Source organism: Hesperophylax consimilis, chromosome 26 (genome assembly GCF_061612785.1).
Source record: "Hesperophylax consimilis isolate HC1 chromosome 26, BYU_Hcon_1.0, whole genome shotgun sequence".
In the NCBI taxonomy this organism is placed as follows: Eukaryota; Metazoa; Arthropoda; class Insecta; order Trichoptera; family Limnephilidae; genus Hesperophylax; species Hesperophylax consimilis.
This window is the reverse complement of record NC_142861.1, coordinates 9,358,513-9,376,447: the sequence shown is the minus strand read 5'-3', so window position 1 is coordinate 9,376,447 and position 17,935 is coordinate 9,358,513. Positions and strand designations below refer to the sequence as shown.

At 33.1% G+C, this 17,935-nt stretch overlaps 1 protein-coding gene and 2 non-coding genes across 3 annotated transcripts in view; 2 read left to right on the top strand and 1 right to left on the bottom strand.

The window, feature by feature from the left end:
• Positions 1-17,935, bottom strand: part of Dh44 (corticotropin-releasing diuretic hormone 44) — a 435,996-nt gene that overhangs the window by 191,517 nt on the left and 226,544 nt on the right. The window lies entirely within an intron of this gene.
• LOC149411078 (5S ribosomal RNA) lies at positions 5,246-5,364 on the top strand. Its single transcript, XR_016304930.1, has one exon. It is a non-coding gene; the product is annotated as a 5S ribosomal RNA (ribosomal RNA).
• Positions 5,687-5,805, top strand: LOC149411077 (5S ribosomal RNA). The gene has a single exon (XR_016304966.1). It is a non-coding gene; the product is annotated as a 5S ribosomal RNA (ribosomal RNA).

The window sequence follows — 17,935 nt, the reverse complement described above, 5'->3', positions numbered from 1 at the left end:
TTATCTGAAGCAGCACATATTGTTATTGTTTGTTATTGTTATTATTAGTGTCCAACATAATATAATGACAGGGCGCTTTTTTCATAACCATAAACGTAGCCAGGTAGCCTAATAAAACATAACTAATAAATAAATTCTTTTTGACTTCGGTAATCTAAAAACGTCGTTCATTGGACATCGTAAACATATCCTTCCAACTATCTTTACTTACTTTTTTTAATACCTACTTTGTGAACAATACAATAATTGCTAGGAAAAATTTAACCAATTATTAATTACACACCGTTGTATGTAGTTTAAAGAAAACTTTTTGTCTTAGTGCCTGATTGATGAAAAGGTACTCCTTTTTTAATGTATGAAAAATACACAACAAAATTACATAAAATAATGTTGTGTTACTCACCAAAAACGAAGAATAAATGCGTAATGCTGCGACCTAGTAAATGTGATTTTGGTAGAACCGAGGGACAAATAGTCTCTAAAAACGGAAAATAATTGGTAATAATAATACAATAATCTAACAAATATCATTTGCAGGGATTTACTGAATGCGAATTTGATAGAACTGAGGTTCAAATAGTCTCTAAAATGGAGAATAAATGCTAATCTAACAATTATCATGTGTTGGGGATTACTTAATGCGATTTTGGTAGAATTGAGGGTCAAGTAGTCCCTAAAAACGGAGAATAAATGCATAATCTAACAATTATCATGTGTTGGGTTTTACTAAATGTGATTTTGATAGAATTGAGGGTCAACTAGTCTCTTTTCCATACATGGGTTATAGGAAGAAAGGTATAACTTTCTCAATAGACTAATATCAATGGATGTTAGGGAGAGGAGGAAAGGAAATTCTAGGAAGGAAAAAAGTATTACGGGAGGGAAGGAATCTAGGGATTAGTGTGTCCAGGAGTGACGTATAAATATTTCCCTCCCTCTGCGTGGCAAGGCGATGAGTCGAGACCAGTTGGAGAGGTCAAAGGATCTTCCCAAACCAGCCTCTACCGATCTGACACCTCACACGATGAACTCGGGCACTCTTGCTAAATCACCAAACTTAGTGAACAATTCGGAGTGAACTATGGCAGAGGTGTTGGCTACCCAAAAAGGTTACCTGGGCGACGGTACGCAAAGACGTTTCCTTAATTTCTGTTTTTAAAATATTACGAATCCATGTAAAAATTAATGTTTCTTTGTTTGTGGCGTACTGACTCCAAAACTACTGGGCCGATTTCGATGAAAATTTCAAAATTTGTTCTTATTAGTGCCACGAGTGTTTAGAGAATTGTTTAAATTGAAGAAGAAGTCGAGGACGCCCGAGGAAGACAACGTACTATCTCTTGCACGGGAATGAGATACGAAAGAGAATTATATGTAGTTAGAAAAAGTTTTAGACGCTCAGGGAAAACACGAATCAAATAAATATTTGTGGCAACATGACGCGTACATAATGAACGAAGAAAGAGGTGTAAGAAGAATGGTATGATGTGGAAGAGAATGGTAGAAGTAGTAGGTGACGCCTGAGGAAGGAACGGCACGATCAAGTGAAACAAATACGCAACACTATCACAGGTGAAAAGTTACGGGATATTGTAATTTTAGGATTTGTGAAGCAGAAAAAAATTGTAAAATATTTGCCTCGGAATCTATCAAAAAAAAATGAAATTTACGATTTGAAAAAACACCGTTAGTAGATTTTTTTTATGTGACACATCACAAGAGTAAATGTACAGTGTAAAGACAGGGGAACTATATTGCCACTCGGTTGGGCACAGTTGTGAGGCGGGTTAAGTTTAAAGGGTTGTAGGAAGAGATTTATAAATGCGGATCTTGAACAGGCCCGGATTATATAAAGAAGGAAATACAGATGCAGATGCGAATCTTTTGCGCGGTTTTATTTCGATTACTGTATAATAATGATTAGCCATTTAATAAATAAAGATTCGAAATTTTAAAATTGGAAATTCATATGTTATACGGCATATATTCTGGTCTAGTAATGTGTAATTTCTATCACCTAAGAAATTCTAAAAATATAGTACTATAGGATTCATATGTCTCTGATTTATAAATGTGGAAATTCTAACTATACAATTTTAAATGTTCTCCAAAATGCCCTGGAAAGAGTCTCAGACGTGTGATGTCCAGAAAGAAACCATTCATCTGTTCTAAGTTAACCAAATTGACCTTGGTAATAAATTACATCTTTGCGATTCTTTCAAGGATAAAGAAACCATCCTGTCACTTCGAATGCAATCAACAATGTTCTCCAAATTTGTTTTAACAGCATCGACATTCCATTGTAAGAATATTATGTACTAAATACACAATTTGGCTGTCCTGAAACGGGAATCCTTCCCAGTTGGACAGACAAAGGTTCATTTTGTTTTGAATTGTTTGTAATTTATATTTATATATAAAATAAATAAATAAAATAAAAAAAGATAACTCGTTGCACATATGAGCCAGAAAATAATATCAACTTACCCATGTATAATTATAACTTACATAAAAACGAGTCGAAGAAACGACCCGTTCTTATGGAGATAACATAAACAGTGATTGGGCGTTCTGCTCGTGTCTTTCGAGTTTTACGCACGTGCAACGGTGCACTGGGGACCAATGCTGCTAGCCACTTAGAGCAGGCTCTACTAAAATACCTTTTGAACAGACTCAGCATGCCTTCATTGCGACTGAACATTAGAGATGGCAATCGGTATGTTAACAAATGATTGTCAATCAGACGGACTGCCCTCCTTTGCAGAGAATCAAGTAGATTAATCAAGTATTGTGGGGCTCAAGCCCAGAGGTGGCTCCCAAAATATCATAGCTTGAAAAATACACTTTATTAAAAAAAATATTTACTAAATTTTATTTAAAAATATAATTTATTGAAATAAAATAATGTTAACTATTATTTTTTGGTAAACTAATGTTTAAGACAAGATTTTTTATGCATAGCACAAAGGGTAACAATTATTTTATAAGCAATAATTATTAGCCTAAAATACTCATCCACATTTAAAAATCTCCTGATAAAAGATACATGACGTCAACGGGACGTGAACCGGTGTCCTTTCGATTTCCGGTCGACAGCTCTGACCACTGAGCTATGGCGGCTTATCTCTTATCCGCGAAATAATTCACTTGCTTGTTACATTTTTTCACCTGAAACAACCAACTTTATTTTATATGAGAAAGGCATTGTAAGTGCTAACTCTCTCACTAGATGGCGTCGAGACAAATTGTCTACACTTTTTGGTGAAGATACTAGAACTTGTCGAATATTAATTATTATTTTTTTGGTGAACTAATGTTTAAGACAAGATTTTTTATGCATGGCACAAAGGGTAACAATTATTTGACAAGCAATAATTATTAGCCTGAAACACTCATCCACATTGAAAAATCTCCTGATAAAAGATACATGACGCCAACGGGACATGAACCCGTGTCCTTTCGATTTCCGGTCGACAGCTCTGACCACTGAGCTATGTCCTAGTCCCTAGTCCCGTTGGCGTCATGTATCTTTTATCAGGAGATTTTTCAATGTGGATGAGTGTTTCAGGCTAATAATTATTGTTTGTAAAAATAATTGTTAAAATAATGTTATTTATCACTTATCTGATGTGATTTAATACTTATCAGTTCCAATTACGAAAATTAAGATTTCATTGACATTGAATTAATTTTACGCGTTACAAGATATTTTTCAATATTGCTGCCATCGGTGGAACCACAGTATCCTACTTGCGAAAATCAATGAAGATGCAGTGTTTTTATTTATGACGGCATAATAAAACTCTATCTAAATCCTGCGAACACCTCTGCACAGCTTCTGCTGGTGAGGTGTTCACATAATACTTCTACTAATCCATTCTGTTGCATCCGAAACTGCTTCCAAATTACAGCTGATTACAGCTGAATTCAGATGAACATGACTGTAAATGAATTTAAGACAAATGCGAAATTAATGATGTTTGTTGGAATTGGGTGATCGTTTGTCTGAATGAAACAAGGAATGAAAGAAGAAAAAAGGGGAGACCAATCACTTACCAAGAAGCAACAACAAAACGAATGTCGCCACAACACAACGAATGAATACTTATTAAGGCGATTCCATACGTAGTATCTAATGCAAAATCATGTGTTTTTGGTTTGAAAATTTGGTCGCCTAGAAATGTTTCAGATACTTTAATTAAATACTGCGAGTAGAATACATCTTGGCCTTTGAAATGATCGAATATTTTTTAGATAAGTCTTTTTATAAGCCCAGAAAAAAATAATGTGTAAGGCCTATGAAAACTGCTTTAAACTTCAAAATCTCCTACTTACAAACCCGTTTTCGGTAATGATTTTATTGTATAATGTGGAAAATTAAGTTATTTATAAAATGATCGAAAAAAAAAATATTTATGCCTGAACATCCACAAAATAAAATAAAAGGCATCTTTTGGCCATGTTTTTTTCTTGCATAAATCAAAACAGGCGGATGGTGTTAAGCGGGAATTTAAACCTTATCGCCATCTACGTAAGGGTCGTTATTGATAGCGGCTCAATTTAAAATATTACATGACGTAGTGCATCGCCTTAAGCAATTTCATGTTCACGATAATCGCAAACAACTTGCTTCCAGTACTTCAAAACTTCTTCAGTCTTTTACAAACAAATGCACTTGAAATTTGCAAAGTGTTCTTGTCATTGTTCTAAATTTCAAATCTTTTTTCAGCAAGGTTGGAGATAGGTGAGAACTGGATCCGTTAAGAAATATGCACATTGTCATTTAAAAACCAAACGCATACTGTTAATAATTATAATTTTTTTTTTGTATAATTGTTCACTATTTTGTAAACTGAATGTTTGAGAATAGAAAAAAAAAATGGGTGTGTCAAGCCTACGCAAGACAGAAGTGAAACTTCTAGTATTCTTCTCTCTCTCTCTTTTCATTTCATTCTCTCTTTTTTTCTGTCTATTGACATATTTATAAGTAGCATGTGATAAAAAAAATTAAAAGTTATAAAAAAAGAAAAAAAAAATTAGTTAAAGCGGGGATCGAACCTCGGTTCTTCACGACCACAGTCGTGCGCTCTGCCTGTAGACAGCGAAGATGAGTTAGGAGAGTGAGTTAAACTAGGTATATAATATTTACACCTTGCTAATGTTTTCAGTATTATTAGGGCTTTTTTATACTAATTTTCATATATTTATTGGCAGGTAGAGTAGAAATTAATATTGTTTAGCGTTTGCCAACGACCATACCATGTTGAACACACCGGTTCTCGTCCGATCACCGAAGTTAAGCAACATTGGGCGCGGTCAGTACTTGGATGGGTGACCGCTTGGGAACACCGCGTGCCGTTGGCCTATTTTTTATTTTAATTTCATGTTTTTTTTATTTTTTTATCATTACTATAATTAATAATATCATAAAATTCTTTAACTTTTCAAGTATGCTACAGGCCTAAAATATTACTTAGTGGATTGATATTATGGTCAACCATTGAAAAAAAAAATTCCTACAAACTTATTAATGTAATTACGATCTTTTTCAAGCGCGTATGTAATGATTATTTTTATCAACCTCGCACACACCTTGCTAATTTTTTCAATATTATTAGGGCTTTTTTATACTAATTTTCATATATTTATTGGCAGGTAGAATAGAAATTAATATTGTTTAACTTTTGCCAACGACCATACCATTTTGAACACACCGGTTCTCGTCCGATCACCGAAGTTAAGCAACATTGGGCGCGGTCAGTACTTGGATGGGTGACCGCTTGGGAACACCGCGTGCCGTTGGCCCATTTTTTATTTTAATTTTATGTTTTTTTTCATTTTTTTATCGTTAACATCATAAAAAATTTTATATCATTCTTTAACTTTTCAATTATGCTACAGGCCTAAAATATTACTTAGTGGATTGATATTATGGTCAACCATTAAAAAAAAAAAATTCCTTAAAAACAAAAAAATAATATTCCATGGCCGAGAATCGAACTCGGATCAACTGCTTCGAAAGCAACTATGCTGACCATTACACCACCAACGCCAGTTGTCGAGATGAGCTAAGAAGCATTTATATTTTACTTCAAAACTTTTACTACATCAAATGAACTTTAATCGGTCCCGCATTTTCGTTTCGGTCATGAGTTGGTTTTACTCCTCGAAATTGCATGACGCGCGTAAAGAAGTTTCACTTCAAAAAGGAGTGCACTGCCCGGGAATCGAACCCGGGTCGCAAGAATGGGAATCTTGCATGATGTGCTTCCGCATTCCTAAAATAATTGTGAAATTATAAATACATCCCGGCTGCCAAAAGTCCATATTGAAAAATTAACAATTTTATGATTTTTTTCAAGTCACTGCTTGTATTTAATAAAATGAATTCTTAAAAATATCACCTGAAATAATCAAAACACAAATTAAATAAAACAGTATCTCAGAAAATTGACCAAAAATAATTTCCGGTACCGGGAATCGAACCCGAGCCTCCTGGGTGAGAGCCAAGTATCCTAGCCACTAGACCATACTGGACTTGCGAAATTGTGCGAAAATACGTTATTTAACTTGTTTAATAATTACAACGAATTTTGTACACCATTTTTCTGAACGGTGAGCGGTGGTGGGGGTATATGAATATAATATGAAATAAAAATTTATTTCATACTACTGGAGCTAAAATACAATATCAAAAATATCCTTCCTTTGAAAAATAATGATTCTCCATAAAAAAGGAGTGCACTGCCCGGGAATCGAACCCGGGTCGCAAGAATGGGAATCTTGCATGATGTGCTTCCGCATTCCTAAAATAATTGTGAAATTATAAATACATCCCGGCTGCCAAAAGTCCATATTGAAAAATTAACAATTTTATGATTTTTTTCAAGTCACTGCTTGTATTTAATAAAATGAATTCTTAAAAATATCACCTGAAATAATCAAAACACAAATTAAATAAAACAGTATCTCAGAAAATTGACCAAAAATAATTTCCGGTACCGGGAATCGAACCCGAGCCTCCTGGGTGAGAGCCAGGTATCCTAGCCACTAGACCATACTGGACTTGCGAAATTGTGCGAAAATACGTTATTTAACTTGTTTAATAATTACAACGAATTTTGTACACCATTTTTCTGAACGGTGAGCGGTGGTGGGGGTACCCGCTTTTTCGTTTCGATCTTGACTCGGTTTTACTACGTTCCCGAAAATTCATTACGCGGCTAAAGAAGTTTCACTTCAAAAATGGGTTCTGTTTTCGCAGAAAGTTTATTTGAAGGTTTGCACGAGATTCTCGGTCAAACGCCATGTTAAAACTACAGACCGGAAATTGGTCAAATAAGCAGTAACAACAATTCCGCGATCTTCGAGTGTGTATCACTCAGTTGCTTGTTGTCAAGTAATTCTCTATCTGTCTACAAAATAGATGTCAAAACACAATGCCATTTAACGCCATTTGCTAAAATTATTCATTCACATTATGGCATTACTTTTGCCGCAACTCGTACATTAAGAAAAGGTTGTAATCAGAACTCCATTCCGCATGTACAACTTTTAAAACTAACGAAGACAACTTAACTTTTCGATTAATCGCGGATGACTGGAAGAATTTTTTTTCAGCAGTAGAGGTTGGATGAGATTTGCAAGTAATGCCTTATATCAGAGCTTCTCAAACCTCTGTGACTCACTGCCCCCTTATTTTTTTATCGCCCCGCCTACCTCCAGCTTTTGCTCTTTACTAATTTTATAGATTATCATACCATAATATCGAAAATTTAAAACGGTATATACAGGGTTTTCCAATAAGAGGTGTTATTTTGAATAGCCCGCTATTTCGGTAGATGTTACTTTTAAAGCTGTCATTTTTTGACGTTTGACAAGTAAAAACTACGCCATTAATAAAAACGATACACGCTTCAACAACAGAATGAAATTATTAAAATTCACTTGAGTGAATCAAATGCAAATCATCTTGAGTGATGAGGCCCATTTCCACCTCGATGGCTTCGTCAACAAGCAAAATTGTCGCATCTGGTGCTCGGAAAACCCAAGAGTTATTGTTAAATAGCCTCTTTATCTTCAACGTGTGACTTTTTTGTGCGGTTTATGGTTCGGCGGAGTCATTGGACCTTACTTTTTAGAAAATGAGGCTGGAGCAACAGTTACGGTGAATGGATTGCGCTATCGAGAGATGATTAATGATTTTTTATGGCCGAAATTGGAAAACCCTGTATATATATAAAATAATGAGACAATAAATTAACAGTTATATCAATGGATTAAATTAACAGAATATTATAAATATAAATACTTATACAGCAGTATGAGCATTCTATAATAAACAAATACAAATCAATCACATCAATAATTTCATAAACATAGATTTGGGTAGGTACGAGTATATAAGGCATTACAAAATAAGTCGTTGGTAATGTGTTTCAATTATTAGCGATACAAGGGCAGTAGGGTATCAAAGTAAATAATCTAAATAATAATAAGTTAATTCTAAAATGGTTATTCCAGCAATTATGTTGAACCACAATACTCTTTTACATTATATGAATATGCTCAAATTGTCAGACAGAAGAATTTTCACTGACTTGGTATTTCTATATAAAATTCTAAATGATTTAGTTGTTGATCCGGTATTGCTAGAATTGATAAGCTTCCGGATTCCAGAGCGTAATACTAGAAGTCAGGATTTATTTCAGTGCAGAAATTCTGGGACTAACTGCCATATGTATTCCTCTTTGCCCAGAATACTTATAGAGGGAAACAATTATGCCAAGTCAGTGGACATCTGCAATTTGTCTTTAAACAAATATAAAATGTTTTTATTGAAGCAATTCAGTTATGTCCAATAAATAATGTATATTTCTTAATATTCATTTGTAAAAGCCCAGAAAAAGGGCGTTAATTAATAAAAAAATAACTAATAGCCATTTTACTAGATTATACAGGATATCCTACATGATAGTAAAAAAGATGAAAAACTTTTTTCGAAATTAAGTTTTTATGTACAAAAGTTGAATAATTTGTATGGAGAAAATAATATTCTTCTATGGAAAAAAACAACAGATTTTTTAAAAAAGTTTTTTTTTTTTACTTCTTTACTCACGGCCATCCTGTACCTAAATTTAGTAGTATAAATGGTATTATTTTTAATTGGTAGTTTATTAAATATTTTATCTTTCACTGCATTTATTTGTACATTTTGGAATCACAAAATCATTCATTTTGAGTTAATCTTATAATACGTTCATGGTAAACTATTTTCCCACAGAATAAATCAATCAATCAATCAGCTTTTAAAACAAGTAATGACATTGACTTGAATATGTTTGCTTGCAAGTAGAGAATGCTTTTGTTGAGACCCTTCTGATTTGATAATCGGTTGGCTGAAGTAATTTTTTTAATATTTATTATATGGGAATGATTCATAGCTTTATAATTGGGAACAATTTACAGAGAACTACCCGATTATTCAAGTTTCATCTATAAATATTAGTTTAAGATAACATTAATTTCTAAATGGTGATTTTCACCAGGACGATATAAGAGACAGTATTCAATTGCCCATTCATTCTAAATATGAAACCGCACAAGAGTCCCAACTGTTCCCAATCGTCTGGAACCAGTTTGGGGTATGTTGTGAGGCTTAAGATAGTGGGGAAGAGAAGGAGATGAAAAGAAAGAGCAAGGTCGTGAAGTACCAGATCTGGTAACCAAACATGGCCAACGCCGTTTCAATTCTAAATGGTGGTCTTACACCAGGGCGATACTGAGAGCATCTTTCATTTCCACCAATATAAAACATATTATTTTAAATGAGTAATTTGTGAAGTAGCGCAATTTAATTAAATAAAACTTACTTGCGCACTACGGGATTTGAACCCGGCTTGCAAGTCGAGAGCCTTACCACTCAACCACAGAGGTCGTCAAAAGTATGAGAAAAATAATTAATGATATATTTTTTATTTTTTTATTTATTTATTTTTTATTATTTTTTTTATTATTGAATAAATAGTTAATACCATGTTAATACATATCAACAAACAAGTCCTGATAAGCCAATTGAATTGGCTTGTCAACAGGTGCTTAAAGATATGGTCAAGTACCGTCATGAAGAACGAGAAAGAATGAATAATAATGATATGGTTTGGTTAACCCACCTCCTTCCTCAATACCCACAGTTTGAAAACCGCAGCCCGCCTTATATTGTCGAAATGCTTTAATTTCCGCTTTCGTTCACCTCAACCGCCCCCAACTAATAGAAACCCCTGTTTCGTATAAGCTGGCTGTTTAATTACTTGAGTTGACTGTACACTTGTGCTACGAGGGAACTGTACACAGTGCACGGTGCACCGCTGCAACCGGATCGCTGCATTTACAAATACCAAATGCGTTTGACGTAGATTAAGTACATTGTAATCTAAATAAAAGGTTTGTACATTTTCCGTGATAGACTTACTGTCCATGGATAACAAACGCGTCTGCCATTTTCATTTGTTCACCACAAGTTGTTCGTTACGTTTGGCGACTAAGCAGGAGTACACCCGTATTCATGGGGATATGTTTGTAAAGGTCTTGGCTGCGGATGCGTCTGCCCGCCATTTCCGTAGCGGGCCGTTGAGGGAGATCCTTTGGCCAGCGCCACACTTGACGGAAATTCCGTCGCGGATCTTTCGCGACGGAACGCCAATACATGCAATTGCATATAAATTACAAATAGCGGGCACACTACGCGGAAGATCGGTCGTTCCGTCGCGGACGATCGGTCGCTCCGTGGCGGACCGCTGACTCGCGTCTGCTCCGTCCTCCGCGCACCGATCTTCCGTCGGCGGAAGATCGGCAACGTCGCATTCCAAGTATTTGTATGCATCGCGCCACATTCGGCGGATAACACGCGGCGACGACGCACGCACAGGATGTTCGACACTGAACGATTTATTATCGAAGTGCAAAATAGAGTTTAATGTAACGGTCAGCCTTTCTTCGGGAGATATAGCCGTTCTAAGTTTTGTATTTTGCTTGGTAATATAGTCCTTCGTTAAATTCAGCAACACATCAAATGATTGTATGGACATTCGATAATATTCGAATGCTTTATCTGGATAATTTCTTAGTTGCATATGTATACAAGGTATGAAATTGCCCAATTTCTAGTCGAAGAGTATTTATGGGATGAACCCAATATTTACGCTTTCTTTTTCTTTCTTCTTCTTATGCCTCATAAATAGCTATCACTTCTATCGGATCTATTACGATCATACCGTATAAGCGTTGGCAGTCGACTGATAATCCGCCACTAAATATTCAGTGTGGCTGCAACGTATGGTAACGGATTGACTCCCGCGGAAGTTACGCGACGGAATTTCCGTCAAGTGTGGCGCTGGCCTTTGACTTCTACAGCCGAATTCACAACCCATCGCCCTGCAAAGCAGTGGGAGGGATGGATTGAACAGTTTTCCTTTCCAGACCTACCACACAGCATCCCCAAAGATGAAATAGGCTCTGAGGAAAATAAATTTCCTCGAGGTAATTAAAAAAAAACTTTTTAATATAATGGCAACATGGTTGCGTGATTATTATTATTATATTATAATTAACAACCAATTTAATAAATTTTTCAATCCGTGTTTATAATTAAGTAAAAAAAATATGTATTCTTTATGTTGGCATTCAACCTTGAGTTAATGATCAATAATTAATCGAAGTCAAAATATTTTATTTAAATAACTAATAATAATAATAATTATTATTAATATTAAAAACCCTTCCACACAGTTTTCCACAAATGATCATCTAGTCAATCCACATTATGTAAGTGCATTATATAAGCATAATAAATACAAAATAATACAAGAACAACACGTCAACTCACCAGAGATCAAATGAGAAAATAATTCACCGACTCAAGATATTTTCATATCAGAGGATTCGGCTCGGTAGAACCTTTCGTAATTGTACATGTATTTAAAATGACTGATTTTGCATTTTTATATATAAATTCTTTGAGTACGCCTAAATTTTGAGAGAGCTAGATATAATGCCAGTAGCCGAAATAACGAATGGTAATATTTTTATAGTCAGAGAATGTCAAATTCTTTTTATCTACAGATTTTTGAATATTACAGGAATTTTAAATAGTGACATCAAAAAAAATAATAATTTATAAAATGACGAAATGCGAAAATAATATAATTTTCATGAACTGTGTTCCGATATACTTTATATCAGTAAGTTACGCACCCATGGCGCCAGTATTGTATACAAATTAGGTTAGTAGCAGTTAATTAATAATTTAGCGAAAATAAAAAGGATACTACATGAAGTGTACTTAATGATGCAATTCCATCTTTCACCTTAACATCATATATTTTCCTTACCTTCCTTTCTTCGTTAATTCGCTCCACATACCCGAACCACCTAAGCGTCCCTTTCGTAACCTCAGCGATCGCATTTCTACAGCATGACGAGACAATATCCAAAAATAAACCCAGAATCCTAACGACGTAAGTGAAAAAGCCATGCTCAAAAATATGCGATGCGTGGCCCTGTGTATTGGACAGACCTGAGATTGAATTTGCCCTATCAAATCTCAAATGGAATTAACAACATAAGTGATGAACTCGTGTAAAAACAATATTCGACGCGCGGCCCGGCGTAATGAACGGGCCTACGGTCGACTTTGCCCTATCAGGCCTAGATCTTTCCGTGGGATCGATTTTTTTAATGATGAATTATAAACTTCCCGAGGGCTCCCTCTACAAACATTTAAGATTTTAGTAATACGTTCATAAAAAAATAATTAAAATGTGAACATCGAGCAAACCCTCGTTATTATTATGTCGCTTTAAGAGGAAGCTACAAGCAAAAAATGTGTATATTCTTGGTGTATTGTAGGTAATAGGCATTAAAATCGCTTGACAAACGGAGTCAAGAAACGTCCAATTTCAAGCACAAAACTGGTTTTTATTTATTTTGTAAATAATTTTATAAGAAAGCAAAAAAATTAATCAAGTGAAACTGTCACAGATAATTTTAGCTATAATACTGTATATTTTTTAAGTTGTTTCCTTTACGCGTTCATAAATTTCTATTGAAAAAATATTTTTTTTATTAGTTAAAATTTATATTTTCTTAAATGAGTAATTTATTATTTTATTTGTATTCTACTCAAGCAAAATGATAGGAAAACTTTCAATTTATCTAATGCATATTTTTTGGTATTCATTATGTACACCAATTCGTTATAAAGATTAATCAAAAGAGTGATTTAGTATTAAGCTTCGCCTCAAGTGTACTTTCATGCTTCCTCTGCCAGTTTAATGCATCACTTCCATACCATCAAGGTTGGTCTCCATTCTGGACTATTTGCCTTGCTTTTCTTATTATAAAGTTCAACTAAATATATTATCTGAATTTAAGAACGAAGGCAGAACTTATCATGGTTTTCCATACAAAATTCAACATCTAATTTCCCCAGAGCACCTTTCTTCGAAACAAAACCTAAACTGGATTAATTTATGGATGTTTTACGAATGATTATAAACAAGACATTTAGACTGGTATAATACTGGGTTTTCCAATAAGAGGTGTTATTTTGAATAGCCCGCTATTTCAGTAGATGTTACTATTGAAGCTGTCATTTTTTGACATTTGACAAGTAGAACCTACGCCATTAATAAAAATGGAACGATACACGCTTCAACAACGCATTGAAAATATTAAAATTCACTTGGGTGAATCAAATGCAAATCATCTTGAGTGATGAGGCCCATTTCCACCTAGGTGGCTTCGTCAACAAGCGAAATTGTCGCATCTGGGGCTCGGAAAACCCAAGAGTTATTATTGAAAAGCCTCTCTCTAAGAAGCGTTTTTGAAGCGTGTATCGATCCATTTTTATTAATGGCGTAGTTTCTACTTGTCAAATGTCAAAAAATGACAGCTTCAAAAGTAACATCTACCGAAATAGCGGGCTATTCAAAATAACATTTCATATTGGAAAACCCTGTATATTTGCAGTGCATGTACTTATAGACACTAAAGAGGGAATTAGTTTGCTACTTAATGAGTTCTTTAGCTTTAGTGATATTTGAACAACTTCGTTTCTCCAAGCTGGAGCGGAATAAATTTATTTCTTTATGGATTTTAATACTGGGTTTTTACAGATATTCTCACTTACGTGAGAACTATCCATTGATCTCGTGTAAGATTTCTTTCAATTCTAAGAGCTTCGTTTGTTAACTTCCATTCATTAATTATCCAGTAATTTTGAAAAACAAACGTTATTATTCTAATGTTGTATATATTTACACCTTAGAGAGCGCACTAAGAACAGTGGCTTTTATCAACTGAATTTCAGAATGCTGAACGTGCTTGCAAAATTCGCCAACTGACCATTGACGATGGATTAGTCATTGTCATATCGATTTAAGGTTTTATCGATCGACCGGGCTAGATACCTGTTGTAGATACTCCCAGTATTGCCCTGGTCACAAATCAATCAGAACATATTTTTTTTTTTTTTTTTTTTTTTTTTATTTATTGAAACATATAAACAAGGTTACAATTTTTTTAACAATATAAACAAAAATATATCAATCACTCTCCTAATAAAGCAGCTGCTTGTGTTTAGGAGAGGACAACAAAAATATTTTTACATTTGTTTAAATTAAACAAAAAATATTAGTAATAAAACAAAAAATAACACAAAAAATAACAATAAAAGTAATAAAAATATAGGTTAGTTAATAAATGATTCAAAGAATTTAAAAGGCAAAAACATATTTCTAAACAATAAGTAAAGTTATGAGGTGGTACAAGAGTATTTTAATTTAATTTTTTTTTAATATTTTTCGTAGTTTTCTTCCGATCGTATATCAAGGGGTAATTTATTAAATAATTTTACACCCTTGAATATATAGTGATGTTGTGCTGTTGTGGTTCGTGCTAGTGGCACGGTTAGTCCTCCAACAGATATTATTCTTTTGCTAATATTCAATTGTGGTAAATTATTTTTACTAAAGAAATCTTTATGTATTTGTAGAAGTGCAATTTTGTCATAAATTTTTGTAAGTGGGGGAACCGGGAAATCTTGAAAAACATTTATAGTTGGGTAGTAATATGGCTTTTTTAAGATGATTTTTATTAGTATTTTTTGAATAGTTTCCAGTGGGAGTAGGGATGATTTATATGCACCCCCCCAAGCCACGATTCCATATTGTAGGACAGAGTGCGCCAATGCATAATAAATATCTTTTAGTATTTTTAATGATACAATATTTCTTAGTCTAAAAAATATATAGATTAGTTTTCTCATTCTGTCTACTGTGGAATTTATTTGACTTTTCCATTTAATGTTATTATCAATAATTATTCCAAGATATTTTATTTCTTTTTTACTACTAATGTTTATACAGTTTGAATTACAGGGTGCGAATTTCAGGAGGCAATTTCTTTCGTGAATTTTTATGTTTAGATTTACATTTGAGTTATTCCCTGTTAGGCTATAAGGTATAAAATGGGTTTTTTCGACATTCAGTGTCAATAAATTTTCGTCAAACCATAGTTTAACGATATTTATTGCATTATTAGCTGATACTACGACCTCATTCCATGAATTTCCTTCAATAGTTATAACTGTATCATCTGCGTAAGATATGATGTTTCCAATGATTGGGAGTTGAAAAAGTTCATTAACATATATTATAAAAAGTAAAGGTCCCAAAACAGTTCCTTGTGGAATTCCAAAATCTATATTTTCTATTTCACTTAATTCGTTGTTTACTTTAACCTGTTGAGTTCTTTGATAGAGATAACTTTTTAACCATGTTTTAGCTTTGCCAGTAATTCCTATATTATTTACTTTATTAATTAATTTTGAATGTGAGACACTATCAAAAGCTTTACTGAGGTCAATGAATATACTTAAGCATTTTTTGCCTCTATCTAATGTTTTGTAAATAATCTTAGTTAATTCTGCAATTGCGTCTTGTGTGCTAAGTTTATCTCTAAAACCGTATTGACTAGGGTTAATACTTTTTTGGTTATCTGTATAATCAGTAATTTGTTTTTTTATTACTTTTTCGTGTATTTTTGCAATGTTGGATAATAAGGATATTGGGCGATAATTGTTTACTTCTTTTGGATCTCCGGATTTATATACTGGGATTATAATGGCTTTTTTGTAGTTAGACGGGAATATTCCGTATTTAGTACTTACATTAATTATATGCGTAATCGGTTTGGTTAGAAAATTGCAGTATTTTTTCAAGATTTCTGTAGTTATACCGTCGTATCCTGGTGCACTACCATTTTTAAGTGATTGTATTATGTTTTCAATATTTTTTTCTGAAGTCGGTTTAAAATTTGAAAGATTGCTATTTGTTATTTTATCTTCATGTATGTCATCAGGTTGATAATTTTGGTCAATTTTATATGCAAGTTTTTGACCGACGGTAGCGAAAAATTTGTTGAAAATATTTGCGCACATTTTTGGTTCACGGATAGCATTTATGTTAGTTCCATTATTGTTTATGACATTTATTGTAGACTTATTTTTATTATTTTTATTCATTATTTCATTTATAGTGTTCCATGTTTTTTTAGGGTTTTCTTTTGTGAGGATTATTTTCTCCCTGTAATATTTTTCTTTTGTGTCTTTGATAATTTTAATGAGTTTGTTCCGGAATATTTTGTATTCGTTTTTTACTTGGCTACTGGTAGGGTTTTTTTTTGTGTCTATGAAAAGTTTTTCTTTTTTCCGGATAGATATGAGTAATCCTTGCGTAATCCATGGTTTGATTTGCCTTAATTTAGAACTTGGTTGATTATTTATAAAGGTTGTACAGTCTGCGATATGAGCATTTAAAGTTTCTTCAAAGAAGTTTGCGCACATGTCTGGGTTTTGGCAATTTAGTATTGAGGACCAAGATTCGTTACTTAATTTATTGTTTAATTTTACATTGTTCAATTTGGAAATTATGTTAATATTTTTTCTAGAGTCATATAATCCTAAGTTTTTATTGAAATCATAAATAAAAATATTTGTATGGTGATCTGTTATATCATTTTTCCATATAATAGATTTAATTTTTTCTGTGTGTTTAATATTGCTCCATATGTGGTCCAGGCATGATGGCGATTGGTTTGCAAATTCTCTTGTGAAATTATTTACACATGATATAAAGTTCATTTCATTCATAGCATTTATATAATCTAATTTATTTTTACAGTGGTTATTAGGACCAATATTAATATTTAAATCACCTATTACGATACAATTTAGATGGTTTTTGTTACATAGTATTTTTTTTAATTCTTCTATAAATAAAGGTACATCAGAACTGTGTGTTCGATATATTGCGATTATATTGAATGGCATATTATTTAAAACAAAATTTAATGACAAACAGTTTGCTTTGCATATGTGTATTTCGGTAATATTGATATCAGTAAATTTTTCTTTAGCGTATACTACAATTCCACTATTTTTATTAATCTGATAATTTGTATTGTAATTTTTGTAGTTTGGGATGATTGGTATATTTATGTTTGCATGTATGTGCGCCTCGGATAGTATTATGAAATCTGGCTGTGAACATAATGTATTTAGGGATACCAAAAGTTCATCCATGTTTTTATTTATACTTCTAATGTTTAGGTGCAAGATTGTTAGTCTATTTATTATATTGTCATAGATCTTATTGCATTCACTGGCTGCTTCACATACGTATTCTTCTATATTTAGATTTTTATCAATTTCGCTTAAGTTAAAATTTTCCATTGTATTTATTTAGGTGTGATAAAATATGTATATAAAATTCTACGAGTAAATGAATAAGTAATAATGCTCATAATTAGTGTAACACTATTCTTGCTCGATTTCAGTTCATATCTAAAATTGTAGGTTTTGATTTTTTCTATAAGA